Source organism: Globicephala melas, chromosome 17 (assembly GCF_963455315.2).
Source record: "Globicephala melas chromosome 17, mGloMel1.2, whole genome shotgun sequence".
NCBI classification, from domain to species: Eukaryota; Metazoa; Chordata; class Mammalia; order Artiodactyla; family Delphinidae; genus Globicephala; species Globicephala melas.
Genome location: NC_083330.1, coordinates 46,802,567 through 46,825,991, shown reverse-complemented (window position 1 = coordinate 46,825,991; position 23,425 = coordinate 46,802,567). Strand labels below are relative to the sequence as shown.

The window sequence follows — 23,425 nt, the reverse complement described above, 5'->3', positions numbered from 1 at the left end:
TCTTAATTAGTGACAAAAGTTTTTACCATAAACAAATTTATATTAATCATAAATCAGTTTCTAATTTCAAAATCTGTACTTGAAAATATTAATAGACATAAAAATTTAAATTACCAATTCAGAAATTATTTCTGGGCTTTGTAAAATATCTATATGTGAAATATACAAACATTTACATCAGCTTCCCAAATAAAATATGTGTCATAAATACGGTGGTGAAAATATTTATCTTGTCTTTAAATCAAGAGTATAAAAATTTTCTTCTTTTGTTCAATATGTTAGATAAAATCAAACCTCAAAGTATCAGACCATAATTAAAATTCATGCTGAGATAATAATTTAAGAACTGGTAAAAAAAAAAAAAGAACTGGTAATATTAAAGAGTAATTATATATTTTTTTGACAATACATTAACATTATTGACAATGAACTCCTACATTCCTGCATTCCAGAAAGTGTACGAGGGGCTTCCAGTTTCCAATAAGATACATAAAACGCTTGGAAATCATCACTCCCACCCTTACAAGAAAAAAGCTGAACAAACCGAAAATCAATAGCTCTTCTTAGAGTCATCAAAGAATTTAGGTCATAGAGCAGGCAAACTGTTGCCATGAAAACTAGAGAAACAAACAAGTGGATCCAGACTATCACAGTTTACCAAGAGTACAAGCCCAGGAGCAGAAGCCCACACCTGGGGCCATTGTCTGTTGGAACACTTTTAACTATAACTGGCCAATAGCTGGAGACTCACTGTGGACTAGATTGAGAGTTTAAAATTCCAAGGAGTCCCAGTTTGGGGCATACTACCACACTTCCATAAATTTTATCTCCAAAAGCCATACCAGTTGCTCACTGTGAAGATCGGAGAAAAATTTCCTCCTGCATCAAGCAGGAGGAAGGGAAAGAAACCATTTTGAAATACTCCCAGAGCCCTCTGCTCTTTTTAACAATCCTAAACTCAAGGGGAAATATTTTACCAGAGCCTAACCAACTGGCATTTTACCAAAACCAAACAAGCCTGTGGAAGGTAATTACCTATTATATCACCCTCTAGCCTTTTATGTGGGAGAAGGACAATACCAAACTACAGCTCCCTCCAGCCTTCAGCATGGGGGAAGGCAAATACCTAACTCAGGCACACTAGAAGAATAAGACCTAATTATAGGACTGTTGAATGCTTGTCCTGTAGCAACACCTTCCCACCAAATCATTAGAGTTCCTGAATAATAACAGGATTACAACTATAACAACTGCAAGCTTTAAACACTATTTAGTAAGAAGTCTCTAGGCAAACACAAAACAGAAAGGAAGACAAAAATAAAGACAATAGAAGAGAGGATTTTGGAAGATGACAAAGTAGAAAGCAACAGAAATCTGCCCCCCCAACCTACACAATCTGTCTGACATAACTAATTTGGAAATCTGGAGTCTACTAAAGGCTTTCAACTTCAGAAGAAGGCTTGGACTGTACCTTGCTGTTAATTTCAGTCAATTTGCGCTCTTAGCATAGTGGCAGCTACCCATCCCCTACCACCCTGCTCCATGGAAGGTAGCTGTTTACCTGTTCTCGGAGCAACCTATACACAGTTTGCAGGAGCAAGAGTGGGTAAAAAAGACACTGTCCTCCAAATATCGTATTTGTGCTCTGATCCCTGATTACTGCTTCTCATCTCAGAGGTCCCTACAAAGAGGTAAGCGACCATTGTTGTTGCAATCCCCCCATTGTTGCAAGCCCCTCCCCCTTGGCTAAGGTGACTTCCAGGATATTTTTAAAGAGCCTGGGCATTTCCCCCCCACCAACCTTTGTTTTTCTATTTTTCTCCTTTTAGAAGCCAGACATTAAAGACTGAAACATTTAAAAGCAACTGCGTATATGAGAGAAAACAGAAAGTCACCATATTTGCCCAGGGAAAGGAACAGGTTCAGAAAAGACCTTAAGTTTATAACACAACCTGATCCTCAGCACAGAGACAGCCTACAACACAAAAGAATAAAATAAAATAAAAACAATAACAGAAAATAATAAAACTTAGTGAAAGGTGAGAATCTGATCTCCAGAGTTACCACATATTTAGATTCAAATGTCCAGTTTCCAACAAAAAAGTCACAAGGCATACTGAGAAACAGAAAGTATGGGCCACTCAAAGGAAAAAAAGGAACAACAAAAACTGTCCCTGAAAAACACCTGGCATATCTATTAGACAAAGACTTTAAAACAACATTGGTGGGGTTGGGGGGAGGAATTGGGAGATTGGAATTGACACATATACACTATTGATACTATATATAAAATAGGTAATTAATGAGAACATACTGTATAGCACAAGGAACTCTACTTAATGCACTATAGTGACCTAAATGGGAAGGAAATCCAAAAAAGGAGATATATGTATATGTATAGCTGATTCATTTTGCTGTACAGTGGAAACTAACACAACATTGTAAAGCAACTATACTCCAATAAAAATTAATTTTAAAAAATTTAAAATAAAAAATAAAACTATCATCTTCAAAATGCTCAAAGAACTGACAATGTAGAGAAAGTCAAGAAAACAATGTGTGAACAAAATGGAAATACCAATAAAGAGACAGAAAACCTAAAAAGAACCCAAAAAGGATTCTGGACTGAAAGTTGTTGGGACTGAGAGTAGGCTACCCCAAGACACGCCACAATGGCATATAGATTATTTTGAATTAAAGTTACTTGAGATCAGTCGGTGAGAAAATAAAAAAACAATACTTAAAAGAAAACAACACTCTGATCCTTCTCTTTCCCCCTGAAAGCAAGAAAGAAATCTCCAGTGTGAAAGTATCCCCCCATACCCAAAGTACAGAAAGCATCCTTATCAACAGAATTAAGAAGTTCAAGGCTAAGAAAGCTGTATTAAAAAATCTGTGTGACTTCTTCATTAGTCTGTTACCACAAGTACAAGCCCCTTTGTTAAATCTTCACAAATGATTGTTTCTTTATCTAAAATTAATTTTTTTTTTATAAACAGCCTGCCTTGGTCACTTCAGATGTTCCATTTCTATGAGACCTCTGTGCATACAAATTAATTTTTTTTTCTGTTAATCTGCCTTGTGTCAATTATTAGACCAGAAAAGTTTCCCCCTTCCCAAAAAGTACAAAAACGGACATGAAAAATTCACTAGAAGGATGCAGAGGCAGATTTGAGGAGGGAAGAGAAATAATCAGTGAACTTGATGATGAAACAATGAAAAGTACTGAATCTGAAGAACAGAAAGAAAACAGATTGAAGAAAAGACAGTCTAAGGGACTTGTGGGACACCACTAAGCAGACATTGGTTTGATGTGGGAATTCCAGAGGAGGAGAAAGAATATTTGAAGAAATAATGGCTGAAATTTTCTGAAATTTGATGAAATACATTAATATAAACATTAAAGACAATGAACAAATTCCCCAAAAGATGAAATCAAAGAGACCCACACCAAGACACAATAAACCAACTAAGTCAAACAAACATATAGAATACAATACCCAACAAGAACAGGAAACACATTCTTCTCGAGTGGAAATGGGACATCTTCCAGGAGAGACCATATGTCAGGCCACTAATTAAGTCTCAGTAGACTTTAAAATGTAGACATCACATAAAGTACTGGAGTGGCCAAAGGTTCATTCGGGTGTTTCCATATGATGTTATGGAAAAACCCGAATGAAATTTTTGGCCACCATAATATGTTCTTCAAACACAACAGGATAATGTGAGAAATGGAAAACTAGAGAAATCACAAATTTGTAGAAATTAAACAACATATACTTTAAAAACAATGGGTAAAAGAAAATACAAGGGAAATTAGAAAATACTCAGAGACAAATGAAAACAAAACAAAACAAAAAAATGTACCAAAATTTATGGGATGTGGTTAAGCAGTGCAAAGCAAGAAATTTATAGCTATAAACAATTACTGGCTTGGCCAAAAAGTTCATTTGGGGTTTTCCATAAGGTGATACAAAAAAAACCTGAAGAAACTCTTTGGCCAATCCATACATTAAAAAACAAGAAAGACCTTAAAGCTAAAGCCTAATTTTGCACTTATGAAACTAGAAAAAGAAACACAAATTAACCCAAAGCCGCCAGAAGGAAGGAATAATAAAAATTACAGCAGAGATAAATGAAATAGAAAAAATACAATAGAGAAACTCAATGAAACTAAAAGTTAGTTCTTTGAAAAGATTAACAAAACGAAAAATTTTGTTAGATGGCCTAAGAAAAAAGGAGAAAAGAACCAAATTACTAAAATCATAAATGGAAGTGATAACACTACTACTGTTCTACAGAAATAAAAAGGAATATGAGAGTACTATAACAACTTTATGCCAACAAATTGGACAGCCTAGATGAAATGAACAAATTCCTACAAACACGAAACATACCAGGAAATCACAAAGAAATAGAAAATCTGAATAGGCCTCTAACTACTAAAAAGATTGAATCATTAATCAAAAATCTCAACAAAGAAAAGCTCTAGACCTGATGCCTTCACTGGTGAATGCTACCAAACATGAACTAATACCAAAAATGAACTAATACCAATCCTTCTCTAACTTTCCCAAAAATTTAAGAGGAAGGTACACTCCCTAACACATTGTTTGAGATCACCAATACCATAATACCAAAGCTACACAAAGATGCTACATGAAAAGAAAACCACAGATCAATATCTAAATACTACGCAAAGCAATCTATAGATTCAATGCAGTCCTTATCAAAATCCCAATGATGTTTTTGCCAAAATACAAAAAGTCATCCTTAATTCATATGGAATCTCAAGGGAGCCCAAATAGCCAAAATAATCTTGAAAAGTAAGAACAAAGCTACAGGAATCACACTTTCTGATTCCAAAACTTACAACAAAGGTACAGTAATCAGTGTGGTACTGGCATTAAGACAGACATAGACCAACGGAATACAATAGAGAGCCCAGAAATAAATGCCATATATACATAAAGTCAACTGGATTTTGACAAGTGTGCCAAGACCATTCCATGAGGAAAGGACAGGCTTTTCAACAATGGTGCTGGAAAATTTGGTTATCCACATGAAGAAGAATGAAGTTAGATCCTTGCTTAATATCATATGTAAATATTAACTCAAAATCAATCAAAGACCTAAATTTAATACTTAAAACTGTAAAATTCTTAGAAGAAATCAGGGACTGTGATATCTCCAGCTTTGTTCTTCTTTCTCAACATTGTTTTGACTATTTGGAGTTTTTGGTGTTTCCATACAAAAATTAGAATTATTTATTCTAGTTCTGTTAAAAATGTCATTGGTATTTTGATGAGAACTGTACTGAATCTGTAGATTGCCTTGAGTAGTATGGTCATTTTAACAATATTCTTCCAATCCATGAGCAAGTATGTCTTTCCATTTGTTTGTGTCATCTTCAATTTTTTCCATCAATGTCATAGTTTTCTTAGTACAGGTCTTTTATGTCCTTGGTTAGACTTATTCCTAGCTATTTTATTCATTTTGATACAATTGTAAATGGGATTGTTTTCTTAATTTCTCTGATAGTTCTTTGTTAGTGTATAGAAACATGACAGATTTCTATATATTAATTTTGTACCCTGCAACATTACTGAATTCAATGATGAGTTTTAATAGTTTTCTGGTGACATCTTTAGGATTTTCTATATATAGTATCATGTCATTTGCAAACAGTGATAGTTTTACTTCTTCCTTTCCAATCTGGATTTTCTTTTATTTCTTTTTCTTGTCTGATTGCGGTGGCTAGGACTTCCAATACTATGTTGAATAAAGTAGTGAGAGTAGGCGTCCTTGTCTTGTTCTTGATCTTAGAGGAAAATGATTTCAACTTTTCATCACTGAGTATGATGTGTTAGCTGTGGGTTTGTCATATATAGCAGTTATTATCTTGCAGTATCTTCCCTCTATACCCACATGGTTGAGAGTTTTTATCATAAATGGATGTTGAATTTTGTTGAAAGCTTTTTCTGCGTCTAGTAAAATTATCATATGATTTTTATTCTTCAATTTGTTAACGTGGTGTATCACATTGATTTATGTGATCACACTGATTCACAGCTAATTGAGCCATCCTTGTATCACTGGGATAATTCCCACTTGGTCATGGTGTATGACACATTTACAACATGAAAGCATTCTTGAGATGGTTGGTAGTAATGCATTAATGCATAAATACATTATGAATGTATTTAGTGAAACTGAACTATACACTTAAAAGTGGTTAAGATGGAATATTTTATGTTTGTATACCTTACCACAAAAAAAAAATTGGAAAAAATTTAAGGACAATAGAGGAAATTTTTAGCCTCTGACACCACAGCTACACCAATTACTAAACACTGCCAGATAAATATAAAATCTGCCACACTAAAGGACTATCTACTGGGCTATCTACCTACATTCCTTTTATCCAATAAACCTTGTTTAGCTTTCAACAAAAAATACAAGGCATTCTAAAGGCAAGAAAAAACAGTCTGAAGAGACAAAGCACATATCAGAAACAGACTCAGATAAGGCAGAGAACTGGAATTGGGCAAAATAAATACAGTTAATATGTTAAAGATGCTAATGGAAAAAGTGTACAACATGCAAGAACAGATGGGTACTGTGAGCAGAGAAATAAATTGTTTAAGAAAGAATGAAAAGGAAGCTCTAGAGATAAATAACACTGTAACAAAAATGAAGAATGCCTGTGATGGACTCATCAGTAGACTACACTCAGCTGAGAAAGAATAGATGAACTTGAAGATATGTCAATAAAAACTTCTAAAACTGAAAGGCACAGAGAGAAAAGAAAGAAAAAGATGGAACAGAATGACCAAGAACTGTGGGATAATTACAAAAAGGTATAATATACATGCAATGGGAATGCTGGAAGGAGAAGAAAGAAAGGAACAGAAGAAACTTGAAGTAATAATGACTGAGAATTTTCCAAAATTAATGACAGACTCCAAGCCACAGATCTAGGAAGCATGAGGAACACCAAGCAGAATTAATATAAAAAAAATCTTTTACACCTACGCAAATCCCATTCAAACTGCAGAAAACCAAAGACAAAGAGGAAATTCTGACAGAAGCCAGAAAGAAGACAAACACCTTACCTACAGAGAAACAAACATAAGAATTACTTTGGACTTCTCTTCAGAAACCATGCAAGCAAAAAGAAAGTGGAATAAAATATCTGAATTGTTGAAAGAAAAAAACCCCACCAACCTAGAATTCTGTGTCCAGTGCAATTATTCACTTCAAAAGTGAAGGAGAAATATACCTACTCAGACAAAGAAAAATTGAGGGAATTTGTCATCAATAGACCTGCCTTGCAAAGAGTGTAAAAAAAGGCAGAAGAAAATGATATAAGTTGGAAACATCTATATAAAAAATAGGAAGAGCATTAGTGAAGGAACAAATGAGGGCAAAATAAAATCTTTTCTTTTTCTTATTCTTAATTGATCTAAGTTTGTTCAAAATAATAGTAGTAACATTGCATTTGATGATTATAGCTTAGGGATAAGTGAAATGAATGATACCAACTTTCAAGGTACAAGAGGGGAAAATTAGGAATACTCTTTTATAAAGTACTTATACTACCCCTGAGGTGGTATAGTGTTATCTGAAAGTAGGGCTTGGATTAGTTATAAATTATTGAATCAGTTGCAAACTCTTCAGCAACCACTAAAACATACTATTTTTAAAAAAGGAAGTATAATTCATATGCAAAGTGAGGAGAGAAAATGGAATCAAATCATATAAAATGCTGAACTCTAAAGTAAACAAAGAACAAAGGCAATGATTGGAACAGTTACAAATATGATAGCTATTAATCCAATTATATCAATCATCATTTTAAATGTGAATGATCTAAATTGACCAATTAAAAGGTAGAAACTGTCAAAGTACACAAAAAAATAAAGAGAGAGAGAGCACCAACAATGTGTTTTCTACAAGAAACCACTTTAAATAGAAAGACACAGTAAAGTCATGAAGAAAGATATACCATGCTAACACTAATAAAAAGAGAGCTGGAGAATCTACATTAATTTCAGACAGCGACCTTCAGAGCAAGGAAAATTATCAAAGATAAAGAGGGGCACTCCATAATGATAAAGGGGTGAGTTTCCCAAGAACACATAATAATCCTTAATTTGCAGAGCCTAACAATAGAATATCAAAATACAAGAGGAAAAAAAATGTCAAAATACAAGAGGCACAAGAAATATACAAATCCTTTATTACAGTTAAAGACATCACACTTCTATCAGTAACTGACAAATCCAGTAGGCAGAAAATCAGCAAGGATATAGCTGAACTGAATAGCATCATCAATAAAACAGATCTAACTGACATTCTATAGTACTTCATCCAATAACAGCAGAATACACATTATTCTCAAACTCATATGGAATATTCACCAAGACAGACCACATTCTAAGCCATAATACACTCTTCAACAAACTTAAAAGAATACAAATTATACAAAGTACGCTTTGAGTTCACAGTCAAATTAAACTAGAAATCAATTACGGAACAGTAGTAGGAAATCCAAAAATATCTGGAGATTAAACAATACATTTCTAAATAACACAAGGGTCAAAGAATTCTCAAAAGAAATTTGAAATATTATGAATATATTTCACCTGAAGTGAAAATAAAAATGTATCAAAATTTGCAAGATGCAGCTAAATATGTGCTTTGATGGAAATTTCTAGCATTGGATGCATATGTTAGGGAAAAAAGAAAGATCTAAAATCTATAAAATAAACTTCCACCTTAGGAAACTGGGGGGGAAAAGAGTAAATTAAATCTAAAACAAGCAGAAGAAAAGAAATAATAAAAATTAGAGCAATACAGTAATAGACAGCGGAGACAGTGTCACCCATGTCATCCCTGTGGCTGAAGCGTATGTAATTGACAGCTGTATTAAGCACAGCTGTAATATAACAGCTGTGTATATAACACAGGATGTAATATAACATATTTTACATGTATGTAATATAACATATTTTATTCAACAATTGCTGAGAGATGGAAAAGTAAGAATCCATCAGAGAAATCCTTGGGAACGTTAAAGGAGCACTATAGTTATGCCTGCCCAGATTTGGTCAAAGAATTTAACAAGTATGACACAGATGGAGCAAAGTGGATTAAACAGTATACTGGAATCAATGTTATCTCAAAGAAAGAATTCTCCATTGGGGCTGGTTATTGAGAGATTCTTGGGACGTGACATTTTTTTCATCTAGAGTTTGCTAATCCAGGCTTTACTCAACCTATCTCAGAAGTTGTAGATGAAGTAAATAATCACAATTGTCCTACTGATGTCATAGATCCTCTCAACAAGAATATTGTCCTCTCTGGATATTCAACCATGTTCAGGGACTTTGGATCAGGGACTTTGGACATCACTTGCAAAGAGATTTGAAAAGAACTGGAGATGCCAGGCTGAAATTAAGTGAGGAACTGAGTGGTGGTAGACTGACACAAAAACCTATTGATGTACAAGTCATCACACCCAAAATGCAGTCACATGCAATGTGGTTTGGAGGATCCATGCTGGCTTCTACGCCTGAATTCTACCATGTATGCCACGCCAAAAAGGATTATGAAGAAATTGGGCCTAGCATTTGTCATCACTATCCAGTGTTTGGAGTTAAGTCATAAAATTAACTTCACAGTCACTGGGGTTAGGGAAGTGAGGAAGAAATAATCTTTCTGATTGCCTTTTTTGTCTGGATGGCTGGTTTTGAGGTTTTAACCCTGACTTGAAATAATAAGACCAAACTAAATTACACAGGAATATTTTAGTAAGTTTATCAACATGGGAATGTAGAGGAGAGACAAAATGATTAAATGTTTTTCTTCAGATTCAATATTTGAATTGTATGTGTAACAAAAAGAAGCAGGTGTTAGTTCTTTCTGTGCCCTGATAGGTTCTATACTATTGAATTAGCCAAGATTTGAGGGTATGTAGATAGCTCTGTAATGCTTGAATTGTACACTTCTAAGTGTACAATGCAAGAGCTTGTTTGTATTTCATACTTTTTACACTTTCAGGGAAAAGTCACAGGCAAATTAGTATTTGAGGGAAAAAAGTGACCAAGTACAGGACAAATTCAAAAAGTAGCCTATGACACTTGGTGAAGACACCCGCTCAAGGGATTCCAGTTATTATGAATTGCTTTCATACCTTGTGTCCCCCCATGGTTTTCTTTGAAAGTGCTTTTGGAACTAAGAAGCTATTATCTTGGATTAACTGATGCCTGCCAGTGCTTTCTGTTTAACTCTCATTCTGTTTCTTGCTTTAAAGGAAAAGTAAAAATAAGACTGTTGGACCAGTATTGCAGTTCTAGTGTCATTTCTTATTCAAAAAAATGAATCATTTGATTACCAAAATTAGTCATTTTTAAAGCCTACCACCATTCTAATAAAGGCACAAATTTCTTTCGAATACTTGTTTCAAGTTCTTTTAAGTTAATAAGCCTATTTTCTTCAAAAAAAAAAATTAGAGCAGACATCAGTGAAATTTAAAATATGAAATCAACAGATAAAAATCAACAAAACCAAAAGCTCCCTCTTTGTAAAGACCAATAAAATGATAAACCCTTATCTAGATTAGTCAAGTAAAAGAGAGAAGCCACAAATTACTAATAACAGAAATGAAAGACAGTCCATCACTACTGATTCCATGACATTAAAACTGATTTTTAAAATGTTAAGAAGAATTCTATACCCAGAAATTTAATAACTTTGATGAAATGGACCATTTTCTTGGAAGATACAATCTACAAAAGTTCACACAGGGAGAAACATAATCTGAATAGGTCTACATCTACTAAAGAAATTGAATTGATAGCTAATAACCTTGCAAAGCAGAAATCACCAGGTTCCAGACAGTTCCATCTGTGAATTCTACCAAACATTTAAAGAGGAAATGATACCAATCCTCTACAATTTCCCAGAAAAGGAAGTCAAGGGAACACTTTTAAAACTCATTCTCTTAGAGCAGCATCACCTTTATATGAAAACTAGGCAAAGACATTAAAATAAATGAAAATTATGACATCTCTCATGATCAAATGCTAATATATTCAACAACATATTAGCAAATTGAATCCAACAATGTATAAAAACAATTGCATGCCATGACCAGGCTGGGTTTATCCCAGGTACACTGGTTCAATATTCGAAAATCAGTTCATGTAATCTATCACATCAACAGGCTAAAGAAGAAAAATCATATGACTACATCAACAGATGCAGAAAACGCATTTGACAAAATCCAAGAACCATTCACGATAAAAACTCTTAACACATAAGGAATTGAGGAAATGTCCTCAATTTGATAACAAAAAAACCTTCAGCTAACATCAGACTGAATGATGAGAAACTAAAAGCTTTTCCCTTAAGATCCAGGAGGAGTTAACAACAAAGAGGTACAGAAGAATTTTTAGGGAAACTGTTGAAACTATTCTGTATGATACTGTGTTGCTGTATACATGACTGCGAAACCCACAGGAAAAAAAAGCACAAAAAAAAAGTTACAAAGAGTAAACCTTAATATATATAAATTTCTAAAAAGTCAATCAGAAGGACAGGAGAATCCTAGGATGGAATGCAGAATGTGACAAATGAATCTCTGTATGGAAAATTTATAACATAACCTCACTGACAGGGATGGGGGGGAAGTTGCTGTCCTAAGTAACATTAGGAAAGGACAGTTTAGAAAACTGTAACGCTAAAGACAAAAAAAGAACTATATATAAATTCTGCAATCTAATTGGCAAAGTTGTTTCACATTGCACAGGTTAGCAATTCTGATAGTATCTACATGTTTGCCAGGGTTGAACAGTAAGTAAATGAATGGCTGATAATGAGTCCCAGACTTCTCACTATCAGAGAAAGAAGTTACAAATAACCAAAGAGAGGAGGCTAGAATGGACCCTGCCTGCAGTGCTGAGTTGAGAGTCAAAAATATTAGTCTAAAGACATGCATATGTCACCACTTTTATTCAACATAGTTTTGGAAGTCCTAGCTATGGCAATCAGAGAAGAAAAAGAATAAAAGGAATCCAAATTGGAAAAGAAGTTAAACTGTCACTGTTTGCAGATGACATGATACTATACATAGAAAGCCCTTAAAACACTACCAGAAAACTACTAAATCTACTACTAAACTACTAAATAGCTAGAGTCGGGCTTCCCTGGTGGCACTGTGGTTGAGAGTCCGCCTGCCTTTGCAGGGGACATGGGTTTGTGCCCCGGTCTGGGAAGATCCCACATGCCGCGGAGTGGCTGGGCCCGTGAGCCATGGCTGCTGAGCCTGCGCATCTGGAGCCTGTGCTCCGCAACGGGAGAGGCCACAACAGTGAGAGGCTTGCGTACCGAAAAAAAAAAAAAAAAAATTCTTTCACAGATATTGATCTTTCACAAAATCACACATCTTTCAAAAACAGAAGAGAGAACACTTTCCGTCTTGTTTTGTAAAGCCAGCATTATTACTCTGATACCAAAACTAGGAAAAGTCAATTCAAGAAAAGAGAACTACTGATTAACATCCTCTATAAGCACAGATGCAAAAATCCTTAATCGATCAGCAAACTGAATCCAGCAAAATATAAAAAGGATAATATATCATGACTGTGGCAGGCTGAATCTACTGTGGCCTACAACTTAAAAAGCAGAACAACAAACTAGAAAACACGTACCATCTGATCGGAGTTCTGAAACAGATAAGATGTGCCAGTTACTGAGTTATTATTTCTCAGCTCCAAACCTACCCTCTACACTTGACTCTGATTCTGATGCTATGATATCACCCACCACCCACTTCTGCTTTGTCAGCTGGCCGTATAGTAGGCTCTACCATTAGGAGGTGCTAGTGCGAGATTACAAGACTGGAAGAGAAAGAACGTGTACTTTCCTGTTTTTTCACAATGTGTGCTTTCTGTTTGCTTTCCTCCTGCTTCATGTTCTTGTTAGCAACATTTTCTTCTATATATTCTGACAGATATCATATAGACATATGATTTTTACACAAATGGTCTGTACCTTAATTTTATCTTACTTATATATCTTGGATTTTTTTCTGTATTGGTGCATATAGAATTATCACATTTATATTAATGAATTCATTATTACTTTCTATGGATATGCCACAACTTATTTAACCAGATTATAGCTAAACTTCTGCTATTATAAACATATTTTTGTACATGTCACATTGCATATGTGCAAGTATAACTTTAGGATAATTTCCTTGTGGTAGAATTGAGGAACACTTCAAATTTTGTTCAATATTCCAAATTGCCCTCTCTAAAGTTGTATTAATTTCTATTTCCACTAACAGTGTATGAGAATGTCGTTCCCACAGCCTCAACAAGACAATGTATCCAACTTTTTAATCTTTATCAATTCTATTGAAATTTTAATTTGCACTTATTTTACTATGTGTTTCCTTTTCTTTGTACTGTCTGTTCATGCTTTCAAAGAAGAGCAAAGCTCTGCACTATATTTGGGTGTGTAAGTAAGCATGACTATGGGTCTCAAGATAATGGCAAACACTCTAAGAACAAAACTAGAGGTCAGCAGCACTGCATGGGCAGCTTTCCAATAAGGTCCATGGGAATCCCAACTGGCTTCTCAGTGGTGAGTTCAGCAGAGATCCCCAAGAGTGGATATCCAGTGATTTCTGAGGGTGTTCATCCAGTTTCCCATAGAATTCAATAGCACATTCCACAGGTGACTTGCTAGCAGCTTTCTAGGAAGTCAGCCAGTACCCCAGCCCACTTCCCATAAAGTTCAACAGTACTCCCCCAAAGCAGATTTTTGGTGAACTTCATCAATACCCCAGAAAGCAGTTTCACTCCCAATAGCCTCCAGTTGAGGGTTTCCTACCTACAAATGTGCTGGCCCTTGGTAACCTGCCCACCACCCTCATCCTGCCAAGCACCCAAGTGGAAAGCTTTCAACCTGCCAGCCCCAGACTGTGGTTCTCCTCCCACCATCCTTCCTACTGACAGTGGCCAGCTCTGGCCCAGGGCAACCTAACAAACCCCTCTCCACTATCCAATGGGCTACAACTCCGTCCTCTCCAACAAGTTCTGAATCCAGCCTTGAGGAGGGACCCTGGCTTCCAAGTTTATTCTTTCCTTGAGTACTCCTTCTGTCCTAGGGCATTCTCTTTTATCCCTGTTTAGCACTTAATTCCCTATAAATAGTTCACTTGTTATATGAAAACTTCCCTTTTGAAATTTTTGTATCTCCTGACTGGACCCTGACTGATAGCTGACCAAACAGTTACGGGGACAAAGAATTACTTATCTGTATCTATAAAACAAACAACAAAATAAAATATATCCATCATACTCATATATGTACCCAAATACATCAAGCAATAAACAAATCTACAGGAATAAACAGAAAAATCAGCAATTATAACTGAAAATGTAAACACAGCCATCTCAGAAACTGCTAAAACAAGTAGACAAAAATAGATGATAGAGAGATAGATAGAAGGAAAGAGGGAGGGAGAGAAGAATAAAGACAATGATGATAATAGGTAGATAGATAGAATATAATTAATAAACCAGAGTTATTATGCTCAAATTATTAGATTAACCAAGAGTGGAGTTATGAACACAAGCATTTGGTTTCATTCTCTCCCAAAAACTATCCCAAAGAAACAATAATAGTGTTTTGTTTGTTTATCAATGGAATGGGTTAGGATCTGTCAGGGAGGAGAGGAAATTTCCCCCCTACTCCTCTTGAGTTCTTTTGGATGGCCTAATAATTAAATTGACATAAGACAGATTAACAGGAGGAAAAAAAACTATTTAATTCATATGCATGAAGGTCCCATAGAAATGGTTCCTCTGAAGTAACGAAAGCAGGCTGTGTATTTATCATTTTTAGACAAAGAAACAATTATTTGCGAAGATTTAATAAAACAAAAGGACTTGTGCTTGGAGTTGCAGGCTCATGAAGACGTAATAAAATTTGTTTATACAGGTCTCTTAGCCTTGAATTCCCTAACTGTTGATAAGGATGCTTTCTTTCTACCCTCCTGGTATAGGGAGGATACCTTCACATGGGAGGTTTATTTCCTGCTTTTAGGGGGAAAGAGGCAGCTCAGAGTATTTTTTTAAACATCATTTTTTTTTCTCACCAGCTGTTTCTCAAGTCACTTTAATTCAAAATAATCAATATGCATTGAGGCATATTTTGGGGCAGCCTGCCCTGGACTCTAACAGATCCAATGGTAGCAAAATTTACTGAGCTGCAAAGCAGACAGACAAGTGGTAACTGACTTCAGCAGGCCCAACAAAGCCGAATCTTAAAGTAGCAGTGAAGAAAGCAAAGAAGCAAATTAACGTCCTGGAACCCCATTAGTCACAAAAATTGGCTACACCAGCTATCTCTAGAAGTGAAGAGTAAAAAGGGGACTAAAATCAAGTTGAAAGTCTCTTTAAGAACAAAATTAGGACCCAAATTCCTGCACTCACTCCATGCCTCTCCCCAGCCTCAGCAGAAGCTTAACAGCATCTTCTCTGGAGAGGGTAAAACAGAGAGGGATTAACTAGGGGATACCAGAAGAGATGAGGGCAAAAGCAATATACTGAACACAGAGAAAATAAGTAAAATCTTATATAATGAATGTTAAGACTCTAACTTAACAACATGGTACTAGCAGCCAAGCATATGTCCTCTAGCATAAAGTCTGGAAGATCCTGCTCTGGGAAATCTAATTCAAGGAAGCAGCCCAGCTATATCACTGACCTTAGAAGGGAACCAATGTCTAAAGAAAGAGGAGGCTAAGGATATTATGAAACGATATTAAAATAAAACTCAAGCCACCAAATATTTATAATACCAGAATTACAAAAAAGGGAGAAGGGGCAAAGAAAAGAGACCACATAGTGAAAGACTTCTACTCTCTAATATAAATGTAAACAAAATGAAATAAGACAGAATAGAGACCAAAAACTTTCTTGCTGCCTCTGCCTCTACCTCTGCATCAGCACTTAAAGCTGCTACACCATCTGCCCACATCTCTCCATGATCCCCATTTAATCTGTACTTCAGTCACTCTGGCTTTCTTTCAGTTCCTAAAATGGGCCAGGCACTTTCTGCCACAAGATCTATGAAAATATCTGGACATATTCAGGGGAAAAATATGAACATTTCCATTAATAACCACATAACTTCCTATATAATGCCAAACATTTTAACATTTGTATACACCTATAAATGGGCCAATTTTTTTGCATGTTACTCACAGCAAACAAATCAGTGTTTTAGAAATGATGGTTCCAGAACCTTAGCTATTGCTACCCTTGTCTGTAAAAATGAGCCACTATGCTTATGAATAATGGAAAAGAACATTTGTCAAGCTGTTAGTCAATGAAGTGATGGTCAACGAATGCTGAAGTCCTTTCCATATTAAATTTAGTGGACAAAAGTTACATAATTAATCTGGACTATATATGTGACAACTTTTCAGTGCCAAATTGTTCTCCCCCTAACACCAAAAGATGTTCCCCCACTGCCACACAGTATTTACTCAGGGAATGCAAACGTAAATGTTTTTGTAAGTTAAATATATAGATGACAGTAAATCTATAATGGAATGTAAATTCAAGACAAAATGATTTTTATTTATTCTTTTATGTTAACACAAGCAATGAAATATTGACTGTATCATTTAAAAACTATAATCTTTTCTTCATACATTTTTTCCCAAATTTCTTTCACTAGTTACTCAAGTTTATCATTATCAGTTTAGTGTAAAAATCTATTTCCTAACCATTTTCTGAGGGAAAAACAACAACATTTTAATGTAAACTCAATTGAAATTCCAAAGCATTAATTTGTGTAAGATAGCTGATGAACAAAGAGAATGGGCTCAGGAGAATTTAGACAGAACTAGTTTCTATTTCTTAGCTATGTTACTTGATATTCATGTGATCATGAGTAACTTACTTTATTTCATTGAACCTCCATTTGTAATTAATAAAATTGTGACAAGACTAGATCGATTAATTAAGATATTTGGAAAGTGCCTGGCATATAGTGGTTACTCAATAAACGGAAGTACACTTTTCAAAATTGAATTTCCTTTTCAAAACTAAAGTCAAACTTTTTCAAGTATCTCTGCCTTTAAATTATTTACATTTCATTTCTATGAATATATTCTCCTTAGCAAAGAACAACAGATAAATGGGGAAAAGTTTTGGAAAAGAAACTTTTCACAACATATTTTTATAACTTTTGTATTATATTGCATTGTATTATATTATGTATATGTACTGAAAATAAATCAATAAAATAGTAAACCAATATATCCAAAACATTTATTTTAAATAAATGTAGCACATAAAGTCCTAATGATTTTATGTAAGTGAGCCCCCTGAAAGCAGAGATTATGTCTTATTCATCTTTGGGACAAGAATTTTAAACAATGCTAGGCACACAGAAAACATTCAAAAATATCAGGAGCAGTGGATGCATGGTTGAGACCTCTATGTACATTTTGGTCATATATATATGGTAGCAAAAAGAAGACTGAAAATGGCTCTCTACAGTTTCTAGCTTCCTAAATTACATAACAAAATATGAGTACGACTTAATTGTGCTATCAGGGAAACCAAAAATAATTGATTCCACAAATGATACATTTAGTGTCTGTATATAGAGAAACAATCCAAAATACATGGTAATTTGCCATAGCATCAAACATTTTTTAAAAACTATCATTAATTTTTAGAGATTTATAGAGAAAAACACATTTCTCAAAAATCTAAAAATTGCTCACAATAAGGTCATTACTTTTTATAACTGAGAAAACCAAATAAATCATGAAGAATGAAAAATTGTTTTTCCATAGTAAATTATAAGAATTAATAATTCAGAGTGGACAAGGCAACAAATGAGTCCATGACACAAACATACACATTTTGAAAATCCTTGGCATCATCATTATAAATCATACAGCCTTGGGTCCAAAAGAGACGTTAAGATATTATCTGCAAGATTAGCTCTAAGTTTTTTGTTTTTTTAATGCATAAGATTTTTTTAAAGACAAGCATGAAATACATCAAAATATCATTACTGTTTTTATTAGAGTAGCAATATTGTGGGTAGATTCCTGCCTCTGTTTTCCAAATCTTCTCTAATGTAATTCTATTTTCTCATAATAAAATATATATAATATTTTTAAGATATCACCTGGTTTAAAAAAGAAGAAACCATCCAGTGTACCCTATGCTTGTAGGCAGTTTAAAGATTAATCTTACACATAGATATGTAAAATCCATTTTCAAAGTACCCAAGAAAAGGGATTTACAATTAGCAACACCTGTTCAGCAAGGGAACCTGCTCTTTCTGTCCTCATCACGGTGACTTAGATTGCTCGAAGCATCGTACGTATATGTGCTCTGATCCTTTGAAACCCGTAAATTCTCTGTGGAGGTAGTTAGAGGAGAAATGGTGATAGGATTCAGTATACTGGTCCTGTTTAAAAATCCTAATTTGTTCTCCTACCATCTCTGCTATCAAATGAAGCACTGTCCACAGGCAGGTAGCCAAGCAGCCAGGTGAACTGCTCTAGTCACTCAGGCATTTGCACACGTCTAAAACACTTTATATCCTTTTAGGATAAAATTACTCAAAACATAAAGAAAGGAAGTAGCAGCAATAAATCATGCTGGCATAGCACAGGTTATTTATTCTGAACAGGATATGGCTGACAAAGGAACCTGCTGTCACAACATATGAGAGCAATTAAAATAATGAGGTTTTTCAGAAAAAAAAAACTTAAAAGGAATAAAGAAAGACACTAAGTGTCTGACCCTATCCACAAGATACTCTCAAAGACAATGAGGATGATGAGGACTTTGTTCTGACATATTAGAGGGTGATAACATGATCTTCCAATCTAATTTTTCAGTTTTTATATGGAAGAGTATGGGCTTTGGGGTCAAGCAGACTGAGGTTTGAATATTGGCTCCAATGTTCACTACCTGGCAAGTTACTTAACCATTTTATAATCCACTTGTAGAAATGGGAACTAAAATAGCTAGCTACCTCATAGAGTGGTAGTTAGAATTAAATAAAATAATGGATGAAAATACATGGCACATGTTTATTACTCTAAACGTTTCTATATGTTTGGAATATTATAAAAACATGTGGTTCATTGCGTGGCACATAATGGACTCTCAATAAATGTTGACTCACTTCCTTGTTACACACATAAGAATTAAACCAGAGTGCTTTTTAGTTTAAAAAAAAAAAGAAATGAAAAAAAGGAAGGGACTAAAGGAGGTCACCAAGTTCAGACCTCTACCTCTAGGCAGATTTATCACATTAAATAAACATCATCTGATGACTTTCAGCACAAGGGTGTAAGAGGGACTGTTCTTAATGCCTAAGAGAAAAGGACCACAAATAGGAAAATATTGATCAATTAAATCCAGAAAAGAAAAAGTTGATGCTGATTGTAAAAAGGAACCCGCTTTTAAGGACCCCTACAGTTTAAATGGCTAAAACACAAAGCCATAGTGATTAAAGAAAACAAAATCCGTAAAATAGGCAGTATCACAAATGAATGGAAGAAAAAAATGCAATGTCTTGGTTGATAATATCATAGAAACTCACTATAAGAAGAAAAGTGAAATTATGTATACCTTTATACCAGGGGTCAGCAAATTATTCTATAGGGCCAGAGTGTAAATACTTTATGCTTTGCAGGCTTTACAGTCCCTGTTGCAACTACTCAACACTGCCATTTTAGCAGAAAAGCAGCCATAGACAATACATAAATGAAAGAACATGGCTGTGTTCCAATAAAGCTTTATTTATGAAATACCAAAAACTGAATTTCATATAATTTTCACATATCACAAAGTGTTACTATTCTTTGATTTTTTAAACATTTAAAAATATAAAACCATTCTTTACTCATGGGCTGTACAAAAATTCAGCCAGATTTGAGCCAGACTTGGACTGGGGGCTGTAGTTTGATAAGCCCTGCTTCACACCATTAAAAGAAAAAAAAATTCCAAATTGATTATAAAGTACTAAATGAGAAAGATAAAACTTCAAAACTAAAATAAGAAAATAGAGAAAACATCTTATTAACATCTTGTAGTGAATAAAGATTTCTTAATATGACAATGAAGTAAAAAATTATACATCTGACTACATAAAAATTAAAGATGTCTGTTTAATGAAGGACATCATGGGACATCTACCGTAACAGGAAGGTAACACACTGGCAGAAAATATCTGCAACATTAAAAAGGCATTAATGTCTAGAATATTCAAAGAATTCTTACAAATCAATAAGAAAAAGAAAGGAAATCCAATTATATTTGAATACTGGTTGATGCCATTTACTCTCAGAAAACCAAGGGGAAGATCATGTTTCTGCTTTGCTGTTTAACGAGGTTCATTATCAGAATTTCTTTCCCTTACTGTCACTGTGAAAATTCTTAAAGAAATAATCTAACCTCTGGCGTATATGTGTATGTGCATAATCTGAATAGTGGAAGTTATTCACTTGTTGGGATTTTATTCTATTTTAGTACACAAACAACTACATAGTGATTCACTATGTACCAGGCATTGTTCTAAGTAATTTACTAACATTAACTCATTTAATCCTCTTAACTCTAAAAGAAGTACTATTATTATCCTCATTTTAAAGATGAGTCTTATGAGTGGTTTTCATCTTTATACTTATCTTTATTTTCTAATTTTTAAGCAACGCATATTTATACCTACATATCCACACAAAAATTAATAAAATAGTGTACAGAAAAACGTTCCCTTTTTAGGGGGAGGAATGTGAAGGGGTCAAGGAAAGTACAGGATTCAAATGCAATACCTACAGAACTCGAGTTTATGTTTTGTCACACTTTTTTATATAATTAATGTTTCCTGCTTCCACTGGCTACCTTTCCTGTTCATTCTTCTATTAACATATACAATGTTTTTTTTTGGGGGGGGAAGGGACAGGTATGTAAAGGGCTGAGGGGTTTTGTTTGTTTCAGAGCATAATGAAACCTTCTAACTACAAAGCAAAGCTGTCCATCAACAAATATTTTTTAAGCACCTACTATATCAGGCATAGTTCTAGGCAGTAAGGATAAAGTAGTAACCAAGACAGATAAAGACTCAGAATATGTCATTATCTGTCTTGGTTACTACTCTATCCTTACTGCCTTGAACTACTTACTGCCTAGAACTACTTACTGTCTAGAACTAGAGTAGGTGCTACTCAAAGAACTCAAATTCTAGTTTGAGAGCTATATTCTAGGTCAGAGTACTGCAAAGGTAGAAATGAGAAAATGGATTTTAAATAGAACACTTTGCTTTTGTTTGGCTTTGTATTCATATACAAAGTCAAGTATAGGATTCTTTATATTAACTAACATAGTACCTTAGAGTTTATAAAATGCTCTCCCATGCATTAATTTCGTACAACAACATACAGAGGCAGAATTATTTCTAACAAAGCCTAACTTAACATATTGATAACTAAAGATCATATAGTTTAAATGATATCTTCAAGATCACAGTTTTAATAATGGGTATAATGATTTTTAAGAAAAAGCAAAATGAGTAAATATCATCTATGTTAATTCAGTTAACATTTCAAATATTTATTGAGTGTACACAGGTCTGACATTAACATTTATAGTTGTACACTGATAAAATACATAGACTGCATACCTGCTGGCCTTCTACTATGATTCTACTCATATATATATGTATGTATATATGTATATATGTACATACTTTTTTATATATATATTAATACTATTTTATAAATATATATACATTTAAATATATACATATACAAACACATACATACACACATGGATACACACTACCAGGAATATAAATATTTCTTAATATTTATATTCCTCAATAGGGTATGAACTCCTTAAGAACAGGGAACATGTCTTACTCTTTTTTGTGACTCCAAAACCTAACACAATGTCCGTCATATAATAAGTGTAAAATAAATGTTAAATGTTAAATGAATGAGTGAATTATGAATTTCCCTATATTTTAATACTTCAGATGGTACATTATCAGAAACATAGGGGATAGATTTAAATTTATGATTAACTCTCATGAGGATGTCTCTTTCAGATATTTCTATTAAGATAATTGTTAAGTTTAATACTTGAATTTTGATTCATAGATTGAGGATAATCAATTCATAATAAAGCATGATTATTAAGCTGTCACCCTCTTCTATTACTAACTGATCACAATCATTCGCTCCTGCCAATTCTTCTTTGATCTATATAGAAACTTAATAGGGCAGTCACTGAAGAAGTAATACGCTAGCAGAAGCCAAGAAAGAAAATAACAATAATAATAGTAATAATAACAAAGAAGTCCATAAGTAAAGGCAAATAAAGGACTGCAACCACAAAAATGTGGACATCAGCTAAAAATTATAACAATTAAGAAGTTCATCAAAAAAATAAAAAGTTCTCAATTTTACAGTGGAGAACAACTGAGTTCTCTCACTGTAAGATAATGATAGTCAAATCAAAATAGAAAATAGTAATGAGTTGAGATCATTTTATTCAGAGTAGAAAGTAATCATTTTTTATGCTTTACGTTTAGATAAAGCATACTTCAGTTGCTTCAAATTTATGCTAATCTAGTGCCTTTGAAAAAACTAAATGCACCTGCTTCTTTATATAACTGGGTACCTAATTTGCAACTCTTTTTATGGCTACTGGTTCTCCAAAGTTACAGAGAGCCTGGATACATATTAACTAGACCCATCTAACAATTTCATAATCCAGTATTATCTGTAACTTCTTTGTAATTAATGTAATATTATTGCCAAATTATATAAGGAATGGAAATGCACTGGGGTAAACAAATACAGTGAGAAAACAAAAGACTAGGAGAACGAAAAGTAACTATGCCTAATTCCAGACAAGACGGAGTAGACAGACACCATCCGATTTCTCTTACTAATTACAATCTTTAAACTCCCAATAAAATTCAAAAAGCAACTGACAGAAGACACTAGAAGACAAAGAAAAGAACGTGGACTGGATAAGAACCTTGAGACTCAAGGAAAACCTCTGGGAATGAGATACCTGAGGCCTTTTTTTTCCCCCCCATGTCCTATATATCCTAACATAAGCACTAAAGAGATCCACAACCCAGAAACACCAGCAGGCACAACAACAACAAAAGTCCCAAGAAAAGCCTGATATCTCTAGCCAAAGGATCAGGAAAAAAGCAGTCCAGCAGAACATTTACAGTACCTGCCCTACTCCAGGCAAACAGCATGAAAAAAGATAGATTACTTCTCTCCACTCTCCACTAAGCCCTACAACTGCAGAGATTATGAGAAGAGCCCTGTCTAGCATCT

At 34.2% G+C, this 23,425-nt stretch overlaps 1 protein-coding gene and 1 pseudogene across 41 annotated transcripts in view; one reads left to right on the top strand and one right to left on the bottom strand.

Moving 5' to 3' along the window:
- Positions 1–23,425, bottom strand: part of RIMS2 (regulating synaptic membrane exocytosis 2) — a 572,826-nt gene that overhangs the window by 463,824 nt on the left and 85,577 nt on the right. The window lies entirely within an intron of this gene.
- Positions 3,138–9,675, top strand: LOC115856542 (actin-related protein 3-like; annotated as a pseudogene).